The sequence below is a fragment of the Oncorhynchus nerka genome, linkage group LG28 (assembly GCF_034236695.1).
Source record: "Oncorhynchus nerka isolate Pitt River linkage group LG28, Oner_Uvic_2.0, whole genome shotgun sequence".
Classification (NCBI taxonomy): Eukaryota; Metazoa; Chordata; class Actinopteri; order Salmoniformes; family Salmonidae; genus Oncorhynchus; species Oncorhynchus nerka.
In genome coordinates, this window is record NC_088423.1 from 80,115,652 (window position 1) to 80,128,501 (window position 12,850).

Consider the following 12,850-nt stretch of genomic DNA (forward strand, 5'->3'; position numbering starts at 1 on the left):
TCTGAGGTCTTGGCTGATTTATTTTTATTTCCCATGATGTCAAGCAAAGAGGCACTGAGTTTGAAGGTAGGCCTTGAAATACATCCACATGTACACCTCCAATTGACTCAAATTATGTCAATTAGCCTATCAGAAGCTTCTAAAGCCATGACATAATTTTCTGGAATTGTCCAAGCTGTTTAAAGACACTGTCAACTTTAAACTTCTGACCCACTGGAATTGTGATACAGTGAATTATAAGTGAAATAATCTTTCTGTAAACAATTTTTTGAAAAAATGACTTGTGTCATGCACAAAGTAGATGTCCTAACCGACTTGCCAAAACTATAGTTTGTTAAAAATAAATTTGTGGAGTGCTTGAAAAATGAGTTTTAGTGACTCCAACCTAAATGTATGTAAACTTCCGACTTCAACTGTATATAACCTACTGTTCAAAAGTTTGTGGTCTTTTTGAAAGAGAAGCACATTTTTGGTCCATTAACATAACATCAAATTGATCAGAAATACAGTGCAGACATTGTTAATGTTGTAAACGACTATTGTAGTTGGAAACGGTCAGATTTTTTAATGGAATATCTACATAGGCGTACAGAGGCCAATTGTCAGCAAACATCACTCCTGTGTTCCAATGGCACGTTATGTTAGCTAATTCAAGTTTATAATTTTAAAAGGCTAATTGATCATTAGAAAACCCTTTTGCAATTATGTTAGCACAGCTAAAAATTACTGTGCTAATTAATGAAGCAATTAAACTGGCCTTTAGACTAGTTGAGTATCTGGAGCATCAGCATTTGTGGGTTCGATTACAAGCTCAAAAATGGCCAGAAACAAAGAACTTTCTTCTGAAACTCGTCAGTCTATTCTTGTTCTAAGAAATGAAGGCTATTCCATCTTCAAGAAACTGAAGATCTCGTACAACACGCTGTACTCCCTTCACAATTACAGCGCAAACTGTCTCTAACCAGAATAGAAATAGGAGTGGGAGGCCCCAGTGCACAACTGAGCAAGAGTACAAGTACATTAGAGTGTCTAGTTTGAGAAACAGAAACAGACGCCTCACAAGTCCTCAACTGGCAGCTTCATTAAATAGTACCCACAAAACACCAGTCTCAACGTCAACAGTGAAGAGTCACTCCGGGATTCTGGCCTTCTAGGCAGAGTTCGTCTGTCCAGTGTCTGTGTTCTTTTGCCCATTTTAATCTTTTATTTTTCTTGGCCAGTCTAAGATATGGCTTTTTCTTTGCAACTCTGCCTAGAAAAGCCAGCATCCTGGAGGTACCTCTTCACTGTTGACGTTGCGGGTACCATTTAATGAAGCTGCCTGTTGAGGACTTGTGAGGCATCTGTTTCTCAAACTAGACACTCTAATGTACTTGTCCTCTTGCTCAGTTGTGCACCAGGGTTAACTAACACAATGTGCCGTTGGAACACAGGATGGTCGCTGATAATGGGCCTCTGTACGCCTATGTAGATATTCCATTAAAAATCTGCGAAAAATTGTCATTTACAACATTAACAATGTCTACACTATTTCTGATCAATTTCATGTTTTTTTAATGGACAAAAAATGTGCTTTTCTTTCAAAAACAAGGACATTTCTTAGTGACCGCAAACTTTTGAACAGTAGTGTATATACATTTTTTTACTTAACCTTTATTTAATTAGGCAAGTCAGTTAAGAACAAATGATTATTTATAATGGCGGCCTACACCGGCCAAGACCGGACGATGCTGGGCCAATTGTGCGCCGCCCTATGGGACTCCCAATCACGGCCGGTTGCGATCCAGCCTGAATTCGAACCAGGGTGTCTGTATTGACGCCTCAAGCACTGAGATGTAGTGCCTTAGACCGCTGTGCCACTCGGGAACCCAAAAAATATACTAGGCGGTGTCAGAGGAATGCCTAAAAAATTGTCAAAGACTCCAGTCACCCAAGTCATAGACTGTTCTTTCTGCTACCACACGGCAAGAGGTACTGGAGTGCCAAGTCTAGGTCCAAAAGGCTCCTTAACAGCTTCTACCCCCAAGCCACAAGACTGCTGAACAATTAATTAAATGGCCACCCGGACTATTTTCTTGACACACCCCCTTTGTTTTTACACTGCTGCTACTCGCTGTTTATTATCAATGCATAGTCACTTTACCCCTACGTACACGTACAAATTAACTTGACTAACATGTGCCCCCGCACATTGACTCGGTACTGGTATCCTGTGTATATATAGCCTCATTGTTGTTATTTTATTGTTACTTTAAAAAATGTTTACTTTAGTTTATTTAGTAAATATTTTCTTAACTCTATTTTCTTAAAACTGCATTGTTTGTTAAGTGCTTGTAAGTAAGCATTTCACGGTAAAGTCTACACCTGTTGTATTCGGCGCATGTGACAAATAAAATTGGATTTTATATTGTATTTATCCCATTGATAGTTGTTAATGACCTTTGTGGTGTGTGTTTTCTCTCTCTGTGTGTAGTTTTGATGAGCTAGCCTGCCTGGGAGAGTCGTGCTCCCTTTCTGAGCTCACCCTGGATGGGAACCCAGTAGCCCTGGAGACATGGTACAAGCAGGCCGCCTTGCGCTGTGTGCTTCAACTCAGACAGCTGGACATGAAACGTGTCACGGTAAGACATACGCTCGGTGCAACAATTTACAGAATCCTTGAAACTACCACATGCTTGATATCCATAGGGATAAAAGCTGAATTGCCCGTCAAACATGATGTCATTGTATTCACACTACATACGAGGCACTTGAGTTCAGAGGTTCATGCATTTGAAAGCTGTTAAGCAGGCAGGCAACACCCAGGTCTGAGCTTGTAGACTACATGATCCCTGAAGTACCACACACACACCTTACCCTTAGAATATGGAGGTAATGGCCTGCAGCCAATAGGATGGGCAAGTCCTCCTGAGATCAGAATCTGATTTGCACAACTTTCCACAGATGAGCACTCGCTCTATGTGACTGGTAGTAACATAGTTTGAGATATAACATACTTGCTGTCAGTGCCAAGGCAGGCAGATATAATTTATGAGTAAAATAAGGGTTAAAGCTGGCTGCAGATGTGGAGGAGCTGAACTCCTCTTGCTTTGAGACAGAAAATAATCCATAGATGCCAGGAAACTGTTACCTTTGCTCCTTGTGGGATATCTGTGTCAATACAACAGACTGGGTTTGTTCAGGGGGAAATGAACAGTGTTAATGACAAATATTCAGCGCTATTTCACCTAATAATCTAGTCTACTAATTAGTGGGAAAGGATGACAATGCATTATTGATACTATTACACATAGCCTAGTTGTGACAGCACTTAAGGTCCTCTGCTCGTCCTCTGCTCAAACTGATTTGAGCCCTTATTGCATGGAACTTCCATCTCATATTGCTCAAATAAACAGTAAACCTGGTTTAAAAAACAGATAAAGCAACACCTCACGGCACAACGCCTCTCCTCTATTTGACCTAGATATTTTGTGTGTATTCATTGATATGTAGGCTACGTGTGCCTTTATATATTTTTTAATGTAGTTCTGTCCTTAAGCTGTTCTTATCTATTGATGTTCTGTATTATGGCATTCTGTATTATGTTTCATGTTTTGTGTGGATCCCAGGAAGAGTAGCTGCTGCTTTTGCAACAGCTAATGCGGATTCTAATAAAATACAAAAATACAACATTTCACATACTGATTTAACTTTTTTGTTACAAAGTATTTTTGATAAAAGGCCTTCCCCTTATAGAAAAAAACATTATGCAAAGGGTATGAAAGATAGCACTTTGATTCTGGAGCCATGGCAGCATTTTCAGTGAACCATATCAAGGAATCCTTTCTCAGCCGAATCCTCACAGAGTAGCCAGCGCTAAACATCCCCTAGAGCTCAGCTGGCAGTCTCATATTGTCTCTGCTGGTGCATTGCATGCTGGGATCTCTGCCTGGCACACCCAAACAGCTGGGCTCAGTTCAGATGAGGCTGCAGCCGAATATTAGAGAGACAGATAATCCTGTGATGCAGCAGGAGATGTTGTCTCTCCAACTGGTCCTTCCTGCAGAGGGAAAATCTGCAGCCAACATATCAGACATTATTCTGACTGTGCCTCCGTCTTATGTTGAATAATTCAGACTCGTCCATGAATGGTGCGACACCCTGATTGTGTTATTGACCCTCTTTTCTGCAGGAGGAGGAGCGACGTATGGCCTGCGTCACGGCCCGGAAGGAGGATGAGAAGAAGAGGGAGAGTCACAAGCAGGCCATGCACAAGGTACCTTACCTTATGTTGACTCTGTACATATTTGTGTTTAACATACTGCACTATACTGTTACTATCGCAGATATCTCGCCATGTTGACTGAACAATATGTTCTTCTGTTCTGACATATATACAACTGATGTTAGCTGGCTGATTGTCACATAAGAGGAAAAATTCCACAACGATAAAGTGGAATTCAAATAATGTCACAGGTCATTGATACGTACTGAGCAGAATAGCTGGTGAGAGTTTAAGTCATTAACCAAATATTTCAAATATTTTGTGGCATTTAACGTGTTATATAAGCTTTTCTGCCGGATGCATGTCAACAACATAATTAAGCCATACAGATTTCATTTGTGGAAAGTGCTTATTTGGACAGTAACCAAACTCCTTGGCCCTCAATGCTGTTTGTTCAAATGTTTTTACCTCCAAAACATTTCCTGTTTATTCATATGAATAGCCAAAACTAGTCACAATATGAACATGCTTATCGTCTGCTAGCCATTAGGGTTTATTATGAGTACAATAAGATGTTAGGTGTGCTTTTGTTTAAACACATTGCACATGTAACATACACTGCATAACCCCTTGTAGACAGTGGATGAGGATGACTAATGTTGTAGGAGTTACACTATAAGTGCATTATTTAAGGAGAGTGCAAGAGGGCCGTTTTTGATGTTGAACAATGTATTAAATCATTTATATCAACTTGTATGATATGCTGTCATATGTCTGTAAGCAATTTCTGTTGATGCTGAGGTCCCGGTAAGCAGTTATACCTAAAGCGCTCTGAGGGCTGCTCCTCAATGGCCACTTAATTCTTAACTACTTGAAATGCACTGTGGTGTTTGCTTGTCATGTAAAGAGGAGTCATCTGCTTTGCATTAACCGCCCAACCATGAGTTGATCAATGGGAGCATTATAGTAGGGAGAGGAAGGCTCAACCCACTATACCCCAGTAACCCTGCATATATGTAGCTTGGCGTGGTGTCTTCTGTTTAGAAAAAAAGTTATTTTTCCAAGGGGGCTCAAATAACAGTGACTGTAGCTACAAGTTTTTCAATCCACTTCAATAGTCATTTGTCTTTTTCCTCCATTATCTTTTCCATAAGTGTTCCTCACAATAACTGTTCTAACTACAGGGTTTCTAAGTGCTCAGTTCCTTTTGAATAATATCAGATCCCACCAACCTTTGTTTGAGACTGGTTATGATTTCAGTTCAAATGACCAAAACATGCTTGTTCAATCATTGTCTATCTGTACTGCACCTCTGTGTTAGAGAATGCATACTGTACTGTATCTATACTGAACAAAAATATAAACGCAACGTGCAACAATTTCTACGATTTTACTGAGTTACAGTTCATATAAGGAAATCAGTCAAATGAAATGAATTCATTAGACTCTAATCTATGGATTTCACATGACTGGGCAGGGGCGCAGCCATGGGTGGGCCTGGGAGGGCATAGGCCCACCCACAGGGGATCCAGTCCCAGCCAATCAGAATGAGTTTTTCCCTTAATAATAATGACTTTATTACAGACAGAAATACTAATCCGTTTCATTATCTGTCCGGGGTAGGTTTCGGGTCGAGAGCCAGACCCTGTCCCCCGGTACAAATACGGGGGCCTCACTGCGGTGGTGGTCAGCACTCCTCTTCTGCCGTCCACTGGCTTGTTTGAGGGATTCCTGGACGGCCCTCCAGGTCTCCTTGGAGCGATGCACCCACTCCTCCACCGCAGGAGCCTCGGTCTGACTCGGATGCCAAGGTGCCCGGACCGGCTGGTAGCCCAACACACACTGGAACGGAGATAGTTTTGTCGAGGAGTGACGGAGTGGGTTTTGGGCCAACTCCGCCCATGGGACGTACCTAGACCACTCGCTGGGCCGGTCCTGGCAATACGACCGCAGAAACCTACCCACCTCCTGGTTCACTCTCTCCACCTGCCCATTACTCTCAGGGTGATAACCGGAGGTCAGGCTGACCGAGACCCCCAGACTCTCCATGAACGCCATCCATACCCGGGACGTGAACTGGGGACCCCGATCAGAGACGATGTCCTCCGGCACCTCCGCAGTCTGTAGGGCTGTAGGGAGACCGGGCAACGGGAGGAGATGGCAGGACTTAGAGAACCGATCCACAATCACCAAAACCGTTGTGTTCCCCTGAGACGGGGGTGAAATCAACTGATAGGTGAGACCATGGCCGTTGTGGAACGGGGAGGGGTTGTAAATTCCCTCTAGGAAGGTGCCTAGGAGCCTTACTCTGGGTGCACACCAAACAGGAAGAGACATAAACCCTAACGTCCCTAGCCAAGGTGGGCCACCAATACTTCTCCCGGAGGCCCCGCACTGTCCTCACCACCCCAGGGTGACCCGAGGAGGGTAGGGTGTGAGCCCACCGAATCAGTTGGTCCCAAACACCAAGCGGCACGTACTTACGCCCAGCCGGACACTGAGGAGGCGCAGGCTCCGCCCGTAACGCCCGCTCGATGTCAGAGTCCACCTCCCATACCACTGGTGCCATCAGTCTTGAGGCGGAAAGGATGGGAGTAGGTTCGGTGGACCTATCCTCCGTATCATAAAGGCGGGACAGTGCGTCAGCCTTTACGTTCTGGGAGCCTGGTCTATACGACAGAGTAAACCGGAATCGGGTGAAGAACATGGCCCACCTTGCCTGACGTGGATTCAGTCTCCTAGCTGCCTGAATATACTCCAGATTCTGGTGGTCGGTCCAGATGAGAAAGGGGTGCTTAGCCCCCTCAAGCCAGTGTCTCCACACCCCACATCATAGTTACGCTCCGCTGGACTGAGCTTCCTCGAAAAGAAAGGGCAGGGGCGGAGTTTTGGTGGCGTACCCGAGCGCTGTGATAGCACAGCACCCACCCCAGCCTCGGACGCGTCCACCTCCACTATGAATGCTAGAGAGGGGTGCATCCGTGAACCCTGGTCTGGACTCTCCACCGATGTGGCACCGATGGAAACTCCCAGACACCTTCCAGAACACTCCCCTGACCACCCCTGGAGAACCCTCTGTCTCCACGAAATCTTGGGATTGTGACTAGCCAGCCAGGGAATCCCCAGCACCACTGGAAACGCAGGCGAATCGATAATGAAGAGACTTATACGCTCCCTATGATTCCCCTGCGATGGCGAGTCCGCAATCCATAAGGTTCCCAGCTGGACCTGAATCGACTAGTGCCTTATGCTGGGAAGAGGGGAAAAAATCAAGGAAAGAAATAAAGACAAACAAGTGACCAACAGGGGGTTCTGGGTGAGTTTGGTGCTGACTCACCTGGGTTGACCGAGAAGCGTTCCGCCTGCCATCTCGACTCCCAGACGGGCCCCCCCCAGCACCGATCGGCCGTGTGTCCTCTCCGACCACAGCTGGTGCAGGGGGAGCCTCCTCCTCCGGTACACCTCGGCATGGCCCCTCCCAACTCCATAGGAATGGGAGCGGGGGCGCTGGTTGGTGGAACGCATAGGACCCTCTCCGAACGCCCGCGTGCAGCCAGCAGATTGTCCAGCCGGATAGACATGTCAATAAATTAATCTAGGGAGAGAGCGTGTCCCGACACGCTAGCTCCCTGCGGACGTCCTCCCGGAGACTACACCTGTAGTGGTCTATAAGGGCCCTGTCGTTCCACCCAGGCCCAGCGGCCAAGATCCGGAACTCCAAGGCGTAATCCTGGGCGCTCCTCTTCTCCTGCCTAAGGTGGAACAGTCGCCCTCCCGCCGCTCGAACTCCTGACACCCCGCCGCCGCTCCATCATAATCCCTAGGGAGCGCAAGACGGAGAGCGCTGGAGCCGGGGGATGGGGAGAGAGGAGAAGGGGAAACCGAAGGTGGAGAGAGGAGACCACTCCTCTCCCATCGGTCCATTCTCTCCATCATCTGGTCCATCGCGGATCCGATCCGATTGATGACGGTGGTGTGGTGGAGGACACGTTCCTCCATCGATGGGAGGGGGTTGGCAGCTGCTCCTACTGACTCCATTCAATCGGTGTGGGATTCTGTAACGTCCGGGGTGTAGTGGAGGAAGAAGTCAGACGCAGGAAACAGAGGGTTCAGAGTAGCACTACTTCTTTATTCACCACACAGGTGAAAACGACGCCACTCAAACAAATGCCCCAAAACACAGAGGAACTAAACAGTCCTGAATAACACACGTACACGAACAACCGTGACTTACAGGCATGTACACGAGTACACATAAAACAATCCCGCACACCCAGCAGGCGGGCCGGCTGGATAATAAAGCCCAACTAATTAACCTAACTAAACACAGGTGTAAGTAATAAACAGACAAGGAGGGGGAGAAAAAGATCAGTGGCACCCGAACAGGAAGGGGAGCCACCTTCGGCAGGAGTCGTGACAGTTGTTTAATCAGCTTCTTGATATGCCACACCTGTCATGTGGATGGATTATCTAGTAAAGGAGAAATGCTCACTAACAGGGTAATGGAACATTTCTGGGATCTTTTATTTCAGATCATGAAACACTTCACATGTTGCGTTTATATTTTTGCTCATTATATACTGTATATTGATGTGTGTGTTCCTGCCTTCCTGCTGCATTGACTGATACTGAGAGATCAGCAAGAGGTCTAGAGGAAGTTTAATTGCCTGTGTGTAATCCAAGCTAATTGAGCTAATCCAGCTAATTGAGCTAGTTGAGGAAATAATGATAAATGAAATGCTCCGTGAGGGTTCATGTAGTCTCAGAATGATCCACTATCAATCCTGTTTGCCAGCTGTCCTCTGTGTGTGGGAATGGAGCATTCCATTCCATACCTGTGCGTATCAAAACTGATCTGAATAAAGGCAACAACAAAAAAATGAAATCAAGGAGAAAGCGAGAGAGAGAGCTGCATTCTTCCTTGTTGCAGGGTGGGGGTGGCACAGAAGTACTGCTGCTGCCTCTGCTACAGTCAACACGGATTCTGCTGCTGCAGTAATGCTGAGACAGTTGTTGAGAGATATGGGGCATATACAGTACAGCACACACAAATTGTACCTTGTTATTACAGACAGAGCCTTTGTAACTGTAACTGAGACTAGGTATTGGTAAGATAGGCATGTTTGTAAGTAATGTAAGCTAAGTGACAGTCTATCAGTTAGAATAACATTTGAAGATAAACAGTACATGTGTATTTGTGTTCATAGAGTCCTGCACATGTTGCGCCTCAGCAGTTCTACACTCAACTTGGACTCAAGTCTCAGGACTCCTCAGTGACAAGCAAGGTAGGTAGAATGTCTTTGTCTGTAGCAGGAGAGAGATTTCAGTTTCATAATATCATCCTGTCCTCTGTGTGCCCTGCTGAGGACCAATGCCAACTGAACCCTGCTCTGTTCCTTGTGTGTGCGCGCATGTTTGTGCATGCATGTGTGCTTGTGCATGTGTGTGTGCGTGTGATCGTGTGTGTGCCTGTCTGCGTGCGTTTATGTGTATGTGCAGGAAAAGCGGCGTCTGGCCATCCGTAATGCAGCACTGCAGTGGGAGGGGGTCAGGGCCTGCCTGGAGCACCCGGCTCAGAACGGAGCCAAGGAGGAAGTCAGTCCTGAAGCAAGCCCCGCCCACAGTCCCGCCCAGACCAATGGCCTTGCACTGGAACCTTCTCCGGATGAGCAGCTCAGGTAACGTTAGGGGGGAGGGGCCGTGCATAGGGGTGGCACTTTGGGCTCTGGAAGACAGTAGTTATAGTTGCAGGACTGTTATAGAGGTAAACATAATATGTTTTCTGTTCTGCCAGACGGGTGAGTCCGGTGTCGGCTCTGGACAGGCCAACAGGGGGCAGTGAGACCCGGATACGCTCCACCAGTCGCCCCAACAGTCCTCGAGACCCCAAGTTAGTACTACACCACATCCAGGAATACATACACATCACAGGAGGTTGGTGGCAACTTAATTGGGGAGGACTGGCTTGTGGTAATGGCGTGAGCGGCATAGGTGGAATGGTATCAAATACATCAATCACATGGTTTCCATGTGTTTGATGCCATTCCATTTGCTGCGTTCCAGCCATTATTATGAGCCGTCCTCCCCTCAGCAGCCTCCACTGATACGCGTACTCACAGGGGATAGGATATTGGAATGTAAACATTCTTCCAATGCAATAAAACATGGTCCCGTTATAATTGTTCACACATTATAATTATTTCAAGTTTAGCCAATAAAACTGTATGGTTGGAACACATTTGAGGATTTTGTTTCATTCTCCTGGGTTCCATATGTGTCAGATGACTGGTGTCTACCACAGGTGGCTTGTGGCACCTTAACTGGGGAGGACGGTTCATTGTAATGGCTGGAATGAAATTAATGGAATAATATCAAACACATGGTTTCTATATGTTTTAATACCTTTCCATTCCAGCCATTATTATGAGCCGTCCTCCCTTCACCAGCCTCCTGTTGACTGTCTACACTATACACTAACATACAAAAGGATATCCCTCATCTATAATGGTTCCCTGCATAGAGACATTCCCTCTGCTTTACACACTCAACATTTCACCCTCTAACACTCGTTAGTCGTTACACTGATGATTTTCCCAAAACTGCACAGGGCCCCATTACTTAGTTAGCTAACTTTTTTGTGGGGTTTAGAGGGTGAGACCTTGTTCTCCATATGGCCATTCCCCCAGCCTGGCCTGACCAGGCTTAGCCCCCGTGCTGCAGGCCCTAACTCCTCCTGGAGGGACTGTATACCAGTCCCGTGAGTTATAAGGGGTCAGGCTGAGATGGATGCTGTGGCAGTGTCAACCACTATTATTACATGTTGCTTTCTTCCTCCGGGATATGAAAATGTCCCGGAAGCGCAATCCTTCATGGCCCTAATTCACTTATAGGATCTCTTATAGCAGTTTGTGTCGCGAAAGGGGTCAAGGCTAGGGCTCAAGTGATTCACCATACGGTGTGATGTGGTCTACTTATCTGTAACGTTAACCATTTTTTTTTATTGTTGTGTGCAATGGGATAAAAGAGAATAACCATTTTATGATGTTTCACATCTATAACCTCGTACTGTCCTTTGTCTAAGTGCAGTTTGTCAGCTCTCTGTCTGTTTCATGTAGTTGATGTATGTTTGTGAGCTTGGTATTCACTCCTTTGGGTGTCTTACAGTAAATATGCCCATGGGAATGTTCCTATTCCTGAAAGTATAAAACAGGAGATGATGGACTGAGCAGTGATTTATAGATGTGATGTTCTACAGGTATGACCCTCTGACATCTCATGGTAAGAATGATTTGCTTTATCTCCGGATTGATAGTATGTCCTGGTCCGGTATATTCCTCCTTAATCCTTAAAAGACAGACAGGGTTCTTCATTCCCACACGCTGGGCAGAGCTGCAGAGCTGGGCCTGTCTCTCTATGTCCTCCACATCTGGTTCTGCTCTGGGACTGGGGAGGGGGGCAGGGGGACCCCCTGGTGTGGAGGGTTTTCCTCTCTGAGAGATGGAGGGCCTGGAGGCTGCCCTCTGCTCTGTCCCCACATTGCTTCTGAGAAAGAATAACCGCTGGCGTCCGCATAATTAGATCCATTAGCTCTGGATATGCTATTTGTTGCTCCCTGGGTGTGACCGGCAATGTTCACATTCATCACAGAAAAATCAGCGTGTGACAGTTCACACGTTACTGCTGCTGCCATATGAAGACACATGGATCATCATCTTTATAAGAGCATGTGAGAGAGGGCCAGCTAAAGTCCTGCTGAATAATTAACAACCACATAAAGATAAATAGATGCGATGCAGGTTTAGTTGAATCGTTTGATTTTACTTCCCTTGAGAAACTAGCTTAAAGGAATGTGCCCAGTGAAAGTCATGCACCTCATAACTTCAGAACACTTGTCACTGCAAAATGGTGATGTTTGGCACACACAGAGGCATGAACCTTGGCTAACCTTGTGCAATTATACCTAGTTGGCTAGAATTGGTGTATTAATGCTATAAGTGTTTATCAGTATAGTCAATGGCCTTTTCAAGCTCCCTTTTCCACACCAAGCTGGAGTGGTAAATGATATGGGTTGACTGAAATGGGCCCCTGCCCCTCAGCAGGTAAAAGGAAGCATATGTTGTCATCTCTCTTTGGCATTAGCAGCCCGACCTGAGCTGGAGAAGAATTAAGACAGGAGCAAATGTTGACAGTGCGTTTAGAATGGAGGAAGGAGGGAACCCCTTTTAGTGTGTCAGGATGAGAGATGGAGTAGGAGAATGGTTGTCTCTGTGAGTGCTTAGCAAATTTTGTGTGTGTGTGTGAATGTCTGTTCGTGAGTGTGTGTGTTAGCGTGTGTGCATGCAGAAACAAGTTTGTGTGTGTGTGTGTGTGTGTGTGTGTGTACGCGTGGGTGTGCCCTTGCCTGTCCGACTGCTGGATAGTAGCCTCTGTTTTATATTCCTTTGTGAGCAGACTGGAGGAACATTTATTCGTTCTCGGTTCCCTTGAGATATGACAGGAGGGAAGAGTTATTACCCAGAAATCCAATATTGGGGCTGGCCAGAGAGTTAGAGAGGAGACGTCAGTGCCCACATGCTATGTATATATTCATTAATACAGCGGCACGCTGGGTCTCCAAGCAGGTGGAGGGGCAAGCACATCAATCTT

At 45.9% G+C, this 12,850-nt stretch overlaps 1 pseudogene; it reads left to right on the forward strand.

Moving 5' to 3' along the window:
* The window catches only part of LOC115113754 (leucine-rich repeat-containing protein 49-like), a 59,069-nt pseudogene that overhangs the window by 30,596 nt on the left and 15,623 nt on the right, over positions 1-12,850 (forward strand).